This window comes from Lolium perenne, chromosome 3 (assembly GCF_019359855.2).
Source record: "Lolium perenne isolate Kyuss_39 chromosome 3, Kyuss_2.0, whole genome shotgun sequence".
NCBI lineage: Eukaryota > Viridiplantae > Streptophyta > Magnoliopsida > Poales > Poaceae > Lolium > Lolium perenne.
In genome coordinates this window covers 83,197,375-83,211,994 of record NC_067246.2, presented here as the reverse complement: position 1 = coordinate 83,211,994, position 14,620 = coordinate 83,197,375, and positions in this window count along the sequence as shown.

The following is a 14,620-nucleotide window of genomic DNA, read 5'->3' as shown; positions in this document are numbered from 1 at the left end:
TGCTGAAGATAAAGGCAGATCTTGTTCTCGGACGCCAAATCTACGTGAACAGGCTCAAACACCGGGGTGAGGGAGAGTTCATTCCCCAGCTGGCTGCCTATGTGGGCCATGTTCACCTCCATTTGCTGGCACGATCATTGTATGGAAAAAAAGAATCCAACCAATTCATATATGAGTAATTGCACGCAAAAAAATAGGAGTACTACTAATTTCTAGCACAGATCTTGATACAGGAATGGACATCACTTGGACGCTCCACAAATAGCACAGTGTTCATCAACACATAATTAAAAGGAAAGCCGTGATTACATAAACTACTCCATCCGATCCCTTTTAGTACTCCGTAGTAGTAGTTAACACGGATTTAGTAAATTTGTATTCTCCCTCTGCTCCCTTTTAGTTGACTCGGATTTAGTACAAAGTTGTACTAGTACTAAATTTGAGTCAAATAAAATGGATCGGAGGGAGTACTAAATCTGAGTCTATTAAAATGGATTGGAGGGAGTATAAAAAAACAAGCTGGGAGTATACAGCCTACCTGGCTTGGCCGTGAAACGGGGCCGAACTCAGCTTCCGACGACCGGACTTGGGGCGCCACCGTCGTGGTGGTTACCGGGGAGACGTTTGAACCGCCGGCCCTGTGAGATGTAAATAAATGGAGAAAATAGTTAGAAAATAAGAATGAACTGGAGGACACGCCGCTAGAAACCTACCCGGACGAACCCTCGCCCACTGGCTCGCTCTCCATCGAATAGAGGATAGACTGCTCTGCGAGAATGCTCAGGCGATCATAAGTGGCCATACAACGACGCGCTAGCTGGCTAGATGTCAAGTTTTTCTCGACGGTCCTAGTCCTCATCGTCTTCCCTAGGATATCCTGCCGCCGGGCCGCCCGGCTCAATGGAGCCATGGCTTGCGAGGTACTTTACTAGTTAGGGTGGAGGGCTGGTGAAGGCTAGTTACTAGCTACCAGGACAACAGAAAGAGAAGAAGGGTGGAGGGCTGGTCAAGGCTAAAACATACATACACCAAGAAAAGACCATCATGCTCTCGCGGGGCTTCTGAGCAATTATAGAGACGTGTGTTCTCAAATGGGCAAGATAGGGTACCTTCCCGAGGAAGCATCTAGCACCCAAGCCGATGGACTACGCGTTGAACAATGGTTACAGTATGTGTAAAAAGAAAAGATAACAAGGGAAATGCCTGATAGGGTCCAGAGGTGCATTTAATCGGACATGGAATTCCATATTTTATTACACCATAGAGTATGTGAACATAAACACAGAATACAATCAAGCGCTTAGTGTTTACATAAAGGGCCCTAACTGAAGATAGGAAACGCAAGCAAGTCCCTCTCCGCCAAATAAGATCATATATCGTCGTTAGGGCCGCCCTGGTGAATCCTCTGAATGAAAAAAGCCCATAGTTGGCAACCTAAACCCGCCGCTCTAGTCCGAATAGGAACTTCCGTCCGACGAGAACCTTTTGACAACAAAAATTAATTAATTCAGTACTGCATAAACCGCAATTTCAATTAGATAAACACGAAGATTAAGATAGGCGCATGTATCACCTGTCGATGCAAACCCAGATAGTCAGCTCCGTGCACGGTTGAAACCATTGCAACGACCACTCTAGTTCCGACGCTTTGGCGGCGCCCGGCGTGGTCGTGCTGTTCGCCAGAATAGTGGCCGTATGGTTGGGGCGCATTAAACCGATCTCAGAGCGATTAGGTGATGGCTTGCCGTGCGACGACATACTCACCTTGTACTCCGGCCACACGCACGGCGCCGACCTAACGCACTCAACGGATAGGCTGGCCAGCACGCATCCATTCTCCGGATGGACTTGCGTATATGTGTGCCAGACGAACACGGTACCATCGTTCCCGTAGAAGATGACCGGACGTCTTGGCTGCACGGTGCCAGCACCGGGATGATGAACGCCATCGCGGTGCCGTACGGGATCATGTCCACACAAATCGAATGGATTTCTCTGAGGTGGGCGATGAGCGCTGCTGGCGAGGCGGCGAAGTCGCAGCCAGCCTCTATACAGTCGCACGGGCCGTGCGGGCACGCGAGCTCGTGGTCGTGGAGCCTGTTGTAGGCGACCACGCTCCCGCACCCGTCCTGGGGGCACTCTATCCTCTTTAATCTCATTTGAAGAGGATATTGATGGGGAGGGGAGGGGAGGGGAGGGGTGAGTGGAGAAGAAGGATGGTGGTGGCTTTATTAATTAGGGCCTCACCGTCCCACAAGTTTGGCTAAAAAAGGTGACACTGAATGTTTCACTGTCTATGTTTTCACACGCAGTACACCTTATATGATGGCCAAAAATGGGATATGAAGATTTTCTCGAAATATCAAAAAAAATAGATTTATGTTTGACATATGTGTGATGTTACTCAAAATTGAACTACATGTTACAAATGGACGGTCGGCAATTTTGAGGGAAGAAAATGAATTTTAAATATTGAAATACTTTGAGTGTCTCTGTGTGAAGCCTTGCACTAAGATCATAGAAATTTCCATTACCCTTGTACGGATGGTGGGTCCTAAAAGTTGAAGTAATTTGACTGCAACAAAAAGAACTTCAATGAAAATAAAAATGTGGACTAGCTTGTGTCGTCATATGAGATATAGATGCTATAAAAATAACAAACTACAATCCTAAGGGTGATTTATATAAATCAAGTTTGATTTCTTGCTTTCATGTATGAGTTAATTTATTAACATGGCTTTCTACCCCCCACCACCCCACCCACACACACACACTCTCTCTCTCTCTCAAATGGGGGTGAGAGGAGAAGAAGGATGCTCGTAACTCAGGCCTCACCATCCTACCAGACTTTGGTCGTTGCCCAAGACATCCATGACCTAAAAAACTGACGTTGACTGTTTCATAGTCTACATTTTCTCAAGCATTATACCATATATATTGGCCAAAATGTGATGTGTAGATTTTCTCGAATTGTACCGTATTTGGATTCATGTTTGACGTATGAGCGGTTTTACTCAAAATTCAACTACATGTTCAAATTGCCAGGTCGGAAAATTTGAATGAAGAAAATATAGTTTAAATATTGAAATAAGTGTGCATATATATATAAATATGTGTGTGTGTGTGTGTGTGTGTGTGTGTGTGTGTGTGTGTGTGTGTGTGTGTTTTGTGCACTACGATACGTAAAATTTTCATTACCATTTTACGAATGTGGTGGGTCCTAGAATATTGAAGGTAATTCAAAAAAAATGTGCTAGCTTGAGTCATCGTATGAGATAAAATTGCTATACAAATAATAAACTTACAACCTTAAGGTAATTTAAAAAAGATTTATTTTCTTGCTTACACATGTGTGGTCATGTTGATTGCATTGTATATTAGTATGAACTTACTAATAATTATCCCCAATTTTGGCAGCAATGTCCATCTTACCGTTCACATATATTTTATTCAACTTCATTTCACACAAAAATACATTCTACTTTATTAGTGTAAAATAAGAGCTTTATGTGAGCTTTATTGTGAAGTGGCTACCTGAGAGAAGGGCCAAATTTTCAAGGTAACAATTTCGAAACATGGCATACTTCATAAGATGACCATTTAGGTGATATATATGTTGATTATTTCTCGAGTTTGTAATATATCTGGGCTTATGTTGAGTTTTAACCAATTTTGGTCAATTTAAAATTGCATGTTCTTTAAAGTTCGGCACGAGTTTTGGTAGAAAATATGCAGATTTTACCATGGGAGGGTGTTATGCTCCATGCATGACAAAACTATAAAGAAAAGATGAACAATTTTTACAAATGGCGAAGCCGGTGAATTTGAAGCAAATTGAATGCAACCAAAGGAAATTCATTAAAACTAAAAAAAGATGAAGAGTTGACGAGGAAATGGTATGGCGATTTGAAAAGAAAATGAATCACTACATATGTGAATCTGGTCATAATAAACGAAAATGCCAAGTAGAGTTTCCAATTTTGTTCATAAAAATAGATCAAATTTGAACTAGATTTGTGATGTAGATTGGTCATAGAAACCGCTATAAGCCATCGCAATGTACGGAAGTGAATGATTCTAGGCATCCATATTTTAATTACTTCATGTAATGTAATTGAACAAGCTAGATTGGGTATTGCCCCATGAAATTGTACCACACATGCCAACAATAGTAAACCTGATTGCTTCCAAGTACGCCAACATTATGTGGCTTGATTAAATGTGCATTAAACTTAAAATGCCTGTTTATTTATTTTGTTTTAGTAGTCGTATGACAGTGAAGGATCCAGAGTTGCATTAATCGGCGAATTGGGTTACATATTACATAGACTAATTCATGGTAAACATAAAATACATCCAATCCCTCAACATTTTTAGATAAAGGTCTAAGTAGTAAAGATTGGAACATCAATCAGGTCCTTCCCCACCGAAGTAGATGACCACCTCCAACACTACGGCCGTCCTGACAAGAACCATCAGCAAAATGTCTCTTTTAGTCCTTGTACTGAGTACTTTGAAGCCGGAAGCCCCAGACACACCCTTCCTGTTACGGTGATGAAGCAATATAAACATCAAAAGAAGAGGCAGAACAAGATCTCCAACTCAGGGACACTTGGTGGACGCCGAGATATAGGTCGCTAGCTGTGCACAGAGATCCTCTTCTCCTTGCTAATCGCCCTGTCACAAGAAAAACAAATTAATTCAGCATTACTTAAATCCGCATTAGCATCGTCCCAATAAGATTGAGGGTAGTGTTATGTTCACTCACTCCTTATCGATGCGCAAATAGATAGTCAGCTGCTTCGATGATTCATTGTCGCACAGGTACCGCGGCGGCACCGAGAGGAACGAAGTGACATCTCCCAAAGAAACTGTGCCCGGAGTCGGGCTGCTCGTCGGCTCTAATACCGCCTTCACCACGTCAAACAAGTGTTCCCCGGTAAGCTTACGCGGCCCCGGCATCGGCGGGCCGTTCGCCCACATCGTCACCCTATACCGGGGCAAGTTGCACGCCGCCGGCCTGACGCACACGAAGGATACCGCAGTGTCCATGCCGCAAGGGTGGATGTGCAAGGCGAACACTGCGCCATCCGTCCCGTAGCCGATGAACTGTCGTTTTGGCGAGCCCGGTGCCGGCACCTTCAGATGAACCAATCCGAAGTCCTCGTCGTACGGGAACCTATCCACAACGGTCAAGTGGGCTTCTCTGAGGTGTAGGATGAACGGTACCTGCGAATCGGCAAATTCGCAGCCGAGGTGCGTGCAGAAGCAAGAGTCGTGCGGGCACGCCATCATGTGTTTGTCTTCCTCGTTGTAAGGGAACTCCCTCTCGCACCAGTCGTTGATGCACTGGATCGTCGGCTTCAGAGGCTGCTTCTTCGGCACAGGCAACTCCATAGTCTAAGATCTGATGAGGGATCGGAAAGGGGCGCGGGGGGTTGTGGCGGCGGCGGCGCGAGCGAGGGGGGAGCAGTGAAAAGCTGAGAACTGAGATGGGAGATTGATGTTTATGGAGATTGATGTTTCTTTATAGAGGGCTCTTCTTTTAACTGGAGCCTCTAGACTGGTGGACACATGACCTGTGCTCACTGAAGTGTGCGACCTCACGCATGGGAACCACACGTAAGTGACAGACCAGTTGGTGTACTCGGGTGATTATTATAATGTATTAGTGATAACCCACAAGTATAGGGGATCGCGATAGTCTTCGAGGGAAGTAAAACCCAAATTTATTGATTCGACACAAGGGGAGGTAAAGAATACTTATAAGCCTTAACAACTGAGTTGTCAATTCAGCTGCACCTGGAAAAGCACTAGTAACAGGGGTGATGTGAAAGTAGCAGTAATATGAGAGCAGTAGTAACAGTAACACAGCAGCAGTAATAGCAATATGAGAGCGATGGCACCAGAAAATAGTTGATACTACTTCCAATGACATGTAGAACAAGTATATGATGATGAGAGATGGACCGGGGTTCTCAGCGATCTACACTAGTGGTAACTCTCCAATAACAAGTGACAAGTGTTGGGTGAACAAATTACAGTTGGGCAATTGACAGGAATCAAAGCATTAAGATAGAACATCAAGATTATTAATTATGTAGGCATGTTTTCCGTATATAGTCGTACGTGCTCGCAATGAGAAACTTGCACAACATCTTTTGTCCTACCAGCCGGTGGCAGCCGGGACTCAAGGGAAACTACTGGATATTAAGGTACTCCTTTTAATAGAGTACCGGAGCAAAGCATTAACACACCGTGAAAACATGTGATCCTCACATCACTACCATCCCCTCCGGTTGTCCTGATTTCTGTCACTTCGGGGCCATTGGTTCCGGACAGTGACATGTGCATACAACTTGTAGATACAATCTAAGCAACAATATAGAGCTCAAATCTAAGATCATGCCACTCGGGCCCTAGTGACAAGCATTAAGAATAACAAGATTGCAGCAACAATAACTTCACAAACTTTATAGATAGACTAATCATAATGTATCATCCATCGGATCCCAACAAACACAACACCGATTACATCAGATGAATCTCAATCATGTAAGGCAGCTCATGAGATCATTGTATTGAAATACATGGAGGAGAGAATACCAACTAGCTACAGCTAGAACCCGTAGTCCATGGGGGAACTACTCACGGAGCATGATGGAGGCGGTGGCGTTGATGGAGATGGCTTCCGGGGGCACTTCCCCGTCCCGGCAGGGTGCCGGGACAGAGACTTCTGTCCCCCGAATTGGAGTTTCGCGATGGCGGCGGCGCCACAGTAACTTTTCTGGAGTTTCGTCAATTGGTACGGTGTTTTTAGGTCGAAAGGGGTTTTATAGGCGAAGAGGTGGCGCAGGAGGGTGCCTGGGGGCTCCACACCATAGGGTGGCGCGGGCCCAGGCTAGGCCGCGCCGCCTTATGGTCTGGTGGCCCTCTGGCCCCTCTCCGACTCCCCTTCGGTGTTCTGGATGCTTCCGGAAAAAATAGGAGGTTTGGCGTTGATTTCGTCCAATTCCGAAAATATTGCCCGAACAGCCTTTCTGGAACCAAAAACAGCAGAAAACAGGAACTGGCACTGTGGCATCTCGTTAATAGGTTAGTTCCGGAAAATGCATGAAATCATCATAAAGTGCAAGCAAAACATGTAAGTATTGTCATAAAACAAGCATGGAACGACAGAAATTATGGATACGTCGGGGACGTATCAGCATCCCCAAGCTTAGTTCCTGCTCGTCCCGAGCAGGTAAACGATTAAAAAAAATAGTTTCTGTAGTGACATGCTACTTACATAACCTTGATCATACTATTACAAAGCATATGAAATGAATGAAGTGACTCAAGGCAATGATCTATAGTTGCTAACAAATAGATAACATATAGCAAAACTTTTCATGAATAGTACTTTCAAGACAAGCATCAAAAGATTGCACAAGAGTTAACTCATAAAGCAATAGATTCAAAGTAAAGGCATCGAAGCAACACAAAGGAAGATATAAGTTTCAGCAGTTGCTTTCAACTTTCAACATGCATATCTCATGGATAATTGTCAACATAAAGTAATATGATGAATGCAAATAAGCAAGTATGTAAGAATCAATGCACAGTTAACACAAGTGTTTGCTTCTAAGGTGGAAGGAAGTAGGTAAACTGACTCAACATAAAGTAAAAGAATGGCCCTTCGCAGAGGGAAGCATTGATTGCTATATTTGTGCTAGAGCTTTGGTTTTGAAAACATAAAGAGAGCACAAAAGTAAAGTTTTGAGAGGTGTTTGTTGTTGTCAACGAATGGTAGTGGGCACTCTAACCCCCTTGCCAGACAAACCTTCAAAGAGCGGCTCCCATTTTATTTTTATTTTTGGGTGGCACTCCTTCCAACCTTTCTTTCACAAACCATGGCTAACCGAATCCTCGGGTGCCTGCCAACAATCTCATACCATGAAGGAGTGCCTTTTTATTTTAGTTTTATTATGATGACACTCCTCCCAACCTTTGCTTACACAAGCCATGGCTAACCGAATCCTTCGGGTGCCGTCCAACAATCACATACCATGGAGGAGTGTCTATTTAGGTTAATTAATTTGGGACTGGGAATCCCATTGCCAGCTCTTTTTGCAGAATTATTGGATAAGCGGATGAAGCCACTAGTCCATTGGTGAAAGTTGTCCAACAAGATTGAAAGATAAACACCATATACTTCCTCATGAGCTATAAAACATTAACACAAATTCAGAAGCATTTTGAATTGTTTAAAGGTAGCTGATGTCTACGTTCCCCCTCCTTTCCTGTAGACAGTGTTGGGCCTCCAAGAGCAGAGGTTTGTAGAACAGCAGCAAGTTTTCCCTTAAGTGGATCACCCAAGGTTTATCGAACTCAGGGAGGAAGAGGTCAAAGATATCCCTCTCAAGCAACCCTGCAACCACAAAGCAAGAAGTCTCTTGTGTCCCCAACACACCTAATAGGTGCACTAGTTCGGCGAAGAGATAGTGAAATACAGGTGGTATAAATAAGTATGAGCAGTAGCAACACAGTAAAACAGTAAACAAGCAGTAGTAACGCAACAGTATTTAGGAACAAGGCCTAGGGATTACACTTTCACTAGTGGACACTCTCAACATTGATCACATAACAGAATAGATAAATGCATACTCTACACTTTTGTTGGATGATGAACACATTGCGTAGGATTACACGAACCCTCAATGCCGGAGTTAACAAGCTCCACAATTTGTTCATATTTAAGTAACCTTATAGTGTAAGATAGATCAACAGACTAAACCAAGTACTAACATAGCATGCACACTATCGCCTTCATGCATATGTAGGAGGAATAGATCACATCAATACCATCATAGTAATAATTAACTCCACAATCTACAAGAGATCATGATCATAGCCTACGACAAGAACCACACGGTGCACACACTAGTCACCTTTACACACGTGCAGGAGGAATAGAACTACTTTAATAACATCACTAGAGTAGCACATAGATAAATTGTGATACAAAACTCATATGAATCTCAATCATGTAAAGCAGCTCATGAGATTATTGTATTGAGGTACATGGGAGAGAGATGAACCACATAGCTACAGCGAAGCCCTCAGCCTCAGGGGTGAATTACTCCCTCCTCATCATGGGGGCAGCGATGGCGGTGAAGATGGCGGTGAAGACGGCGGTGGAGATGGCTCCGGGGGCAATTCCCCGTCCGGCAGGGTGCCGGAACAGAGAGTTCTGTCCCCCGAATTGGAGTTTCGCGATGGCGGCGGCGCCCCTGGAGTCTTTCTAGAGTTTCGTCAATTGGTACGGTGTTTTTAGGTCGAAAGGGATTTTATAGGCGAAGAGGCGGCGCAGGGGGGCACCTGGGGGCTCCACACCATAGGGTGGCGCGGGCCCAGGCCAGGCCGCGCCGCCCTATGGTCTGGTGGCCCTCTGGCCCCTCTCCGACTCCTCTTCGGTGTTCTGGATGCTTCCGGGAAAAATAGGAGGTTTGGCGTTGATTTCGTCCAATTCCGAGAATATTGCCCGAACAGCCTTTCTGGAACCAAAAACAGCAGAAAACAGGAACTGGCACTGTGGCATCTTGTTAATAGGTTAGTTCCGGAAAACGCATGAAATCATCATAAAGTGCAAGCAAAACATGTAAGTATTGTCATAAAACAAGCATGGAACAACAGAAATTATGGATACGTCGGGGACGTATCAGCATCCCCAAGCTTAGTTCCTGCTCGTCCCGAGCAGGTAAACGATAAAAAGAATAATTTCTGTAGTGACATGCTACTTACATAACCTTGATCATACTATTACAAAGCATATGAAATGAATGAAGTGACTCAAGGCAATGATCTATAGTTGCTAACAAGTAGATAACATATAGCAAAACTTTTCATAAAGAGTACTTTCAAGACAAGCATCAAAAGATTGCACAAGAGTTAACTCATAAAGCAATAGATTCAAGGTAAAGGCATCGAAGCAACACAAAGGAAGATATAAGTTTCAGCGGTTGCTTTCAACTTTCAACATGCATATCTCATGGATAATTGTCAACACAAAGTAATATGATGAATGCAAATATGCAAGTATGTAAGAATCAATGCACAGTTAACACAAGTGTTTGCTTCTAAGGTGGGAGGAAATGGGTAAACTGACTCAACATAAAGTAAAAGAATGGTCCTTCAAAGAGGAAAGCATCGATTGCTATATTTGTGCTAGAGCTTTGGTTTTGAAAACATATAGAGAGCATAAAAGTAGAGTTTTGAGAGGTGTTTGTTGTTGTCAACGAATGGTAGTGGGTACACTAACTACCTCGCCAACCGGACTTCCAAGAGCGGCTCCCATTTTATTTTATTTTTGGGTGGCACTCCTTCCAACCTTTCTTTCTCAAACCATGGCTAACCGAATCCTCGGGTGCCTGCCAACAATCTCATACCATGAAGGAGTGCCTTTTTATTTTAGTTTTATTATGATGACACTCCTCCCATCCTTTGCTTACACAAGCCATGGCTAACCGAATCCTTCGGGTGCCGTCCAACAATCACATACCATGGAGGAGTGTCTATTTTTGTTAATTAATTTGGGACTGGGAATCCCATTGCCAGCTCTTTTGTGCAAAATTATTGGATAAGCGGATGTGCCACTAGTCCATATGAGAGTCCGTCAAAAGTAAATGACAAGGTTGAAAGCTAAACACCACATACTTCCTCATGAGCTATAAAACATTGACACAAATCAGAGGTGATAAATTTTGAATTGTTTAAAGGTAGCACTCAAGCAATTTACTTTGGAATGGCAGGAAATATCACATAGTAGGTAGGTATGGTGGACACAAATGGCATAGTGGTTGGCTCAAGGATTTTGGATGCATGAGAAGTATTCCCTCTCGATACAAGGCTTAGGCTAGCAAGGTTGTTTGAAGCAAACACAAGTATAAACCGGTACAGCAAAACTCACATAAAAGACATATTACAAGCATTATAAGACTATACATCGTCTTCCTTGTTGTTCAAACACCTCACTAGAAAATATCTAGACTCTAGAGAAACCACTCATGCAAACCAAATTTTAACAAGCTCTATGTATTTCTTCACTAATAGGTGCAAAGTATATGATGCAAGAGCTTAAACAAGAGCACAACAATTGCCAAATATCAAGTTATTCAAGACATCATACCAATTACTACATGTAGCATTTTCTGTTTCCAACCATATAGTAATTAACGAAGCAGTTTCAACCTTCGCCATGAATATTATGAGCTAAGAACACATGTGTTCATACGAACCAGCGGAGCGTGTCTCTCTCCCACACAAGCATTTATTCAAAGAAAAACAAAAACAAGAAACATACAGACGCTCCAAGTAAAGCACATAAGATGTGACCGAATAAAAATATAGTTTCAAGAGAAGGAACCTGATAATTTGTCGATGAAGAAGGGGATGCCTTGGGCATCCCCAAGCTTAGACGCTTGAGTCTTCTTGATATATGCAGGGGTGAACCACCGGGGCATCCCCAAGCTTAGAGCTTTCACTCTTCTTGATCATAGTATATCATCCTCCTCTCTTGACCCTTGAAAACTTCCTTCACACCAAACTTCTCATAATCTTCATTAGAGGGGTTAGTACATAATCAAAAACTCACATGTTCAGAGGTGACACAATCATTCTTAACACTTCTGGACATTGCTCAAAGCTACTGGAGTTTAATGGAACAAAGAAATCCATCCCACATAGCAAAAGAGGCAATGCGAAATAAAAGGCAGAATCTGTCAAAACAGAACAGTCCGTAAAGACGAATTTCTAATAAATACTTCCGTTGCTCAAATCAGAAAACTCAAAACTAACGAAAGTTGCGTACATATCTGAGGAACACCCACGTAAATTGGCATATTTTTCTGATTTTTCTACAGAGAGAAAATCCCAAATTCGTGACAGATAGAAATCTGTTTCTGCGCAGAAATCCAAATCTAGTATCAACCTTCGATTAGAGGCTTCACTTGGCACAACAAAACACAAAACTAAGATAAGGAGAGGTTGCTACAGTAGTAAACAACTTCCAAGACACAAATATAAAACAAAGTACTGTAGCAAAATAACACATGGGTTATCTCCCAAGAAGTTCTTTCTTTATAGCCATTAAGATGGGCTTAGCAGTTTTAATAATCCATTCGCGGGAAATAGTATTTGAAGCAAGAGAGAGCTTCAAGAAGCAAATTCAAAACAAATTTAAGTCTAACCTGCTTCCTATGAAGAGGAATCTTGTACACAAATGAATTCATGAAGAACAAAGTGACAAGCATAAGAGGATAAAACACGAGTAACTTCAAGATTCTCAACATAAAGAGGGGAAACTTAATATTATTAAGATGCATACGACCATATTTCCCTCTCTCATAATAATGTTCAGTAGCATCATTGATGAAATCCACAATATACCCATCACTTAAAACATTCTTATCATGGTTCATATGCATAGAAGTATCATTAAATTTGGCATAAGAAGAGTTATTCTCATTAATAGTAATTGGAGCAAGATTATTATCAAGAATTTGAACATGGTAAACAAGTTGCCTATTAAGGTAATTGTTTTTGGTAATCCAATCATGACTATGACAAGTTTCATAAGGATAATTAGAACCTATATCATAGCATTCTTTATAATAATCATTAGAGACCGGAGGCATAGTGTCATCATAAGAAATAGAATAGTTATCCTTCACCATCGGTTTATCTGTGTCCACACCATTATTGTTATTAGAAGGAGATGTATCAAGAACATAATGACCAGTAGCTAAAGGATTTGCAAACACCTCTTCCCCAAGCTTAGAGCTTTCTATATCATTATGGGAGGAAGCATGGATAGTACTGACACTATGGCAATTATTATCATCATCATTTTCAGAATTAGTTTCCCAGAGATTTGCAATATCAAAAGTAGTGTGCTCATTCAAATCATGATTGCTAATGTATGTAAAGGGCATAGGAAGATCATCATATTCAGATTCATTATCACAATAATCATTAGGAGCAACATACTTACGGTTACCTATTGTTATCTCATATACGCGGGGATATGATGTTACCTCTTTCTTTTTATTCCCCTTCTTCTTCTTCTTCTTCTTCTTCTTCTTCTTCGTTCCCTTCTTCTTCTTCTTCTCTTCCTTCTCCTCGTTCCCTTCTTTAGGTGGAAGAGGCTTGAAGGGTGGCTTGTCCGCATAACCTGATTTACTTTCAGAAACAATAGAAGAAACTTGGGAGAATCCCTCCTTTTCATTAATTAGTTGAAAACACACAGCAGTCCTATCATATTTTGGCAAGGTGTCATCTTCTAAGATATTTTGTATGTAAGTATTTGTATGGCTATTATCAATGCAATAAGAAAAACACCCATGCAGGACATCATCAATATCAAGATCACTCATATGTAACAAAGAGATTTTTCTCGACAATTCTTCACACCCCAAAAATAAAGTAAGTTCATCATGCTGATTAGGAGTAATTTCATCATCACAATACAAATTTGCAGCACTCATTGGGTTCAATATATCACTGGAGGAGCATTGAAAATTAAAATGACCCACTTCATGGCAAACTTCACAAATAAAAGGATAGAGGGCACAAACTTTTTTACCAAGATCATCTAGAGCCCTAAACCACTTTCTAGTTTTTTCATTAGCATGATGGATACAATATTCATCTTTGATTTGATTAATTCCACATGGTCTATGTATTCCACAAAAATGAACATGCTTATAGGAAATAGCACTCTTAGGAGTTTGAGCATGCTTATGGCAATAATTAACAACAATTTCATTCTTCATGCAAGCCTCTTTAAAAGGTTCATGATACTTATCAAAATTATTTTTAGGCAATTCGAAATGAGAAGCAAAGGCTTTATAAAGATTTGCAGCAACTTGAGAGTCAAGACCATAAGTAGCACTCATATTTCGAAATTTATCGGTATCCATAAAAGCTTCAATGCATTCATAATCATAATTTATACCTGACTCTTTACCTTTGTCGTTCTCCCATCCTTCAGCGTTGTCCTCAATCCGATCAAGAAGATCCCACCTAGCTTCAACCTCCTTGCTTGTGAAAGATCCCTCCGAACACGCGTCCAGATAGTCCTTGTGTTGTCCTGAAAGTCTCGCATAAAAATTGTTAACAATAACATTACGGGGGAGCTCATGAATGGGACATTTGAGCATTAGAGATTTCAATCTCCCTGTGCTTGAGAAACACTCTCTCCATCACGAGGATAAAAGTTATAAATATAATTCCTATCAATATGCACTTCATGCGGAGGATAAAATTTAGAATAAAAGAGAGATGCAATTTCCTCCCAACCAAGAGAATGTCTATTCTCCAATAATTTATACCACTGCGCCGCTTTACTGCATAAATAAACAGAGAATAGCTTCTTCCTCACTTCATCCATAGAGATACCTGCACACTTGAATAACCCACATAATTCGTGCAAAAACAAGAATGATCTCTAGGATGGACAGTTCCATCCCCTTTATAGTGATTGTCCATAACACGTTCAATAATTTTCATAGGTATTTTATACGGAATACTTTCAGCAGGTGGATTCAAAATATTAGAAGCATCATTAGAGTTATCGCATATG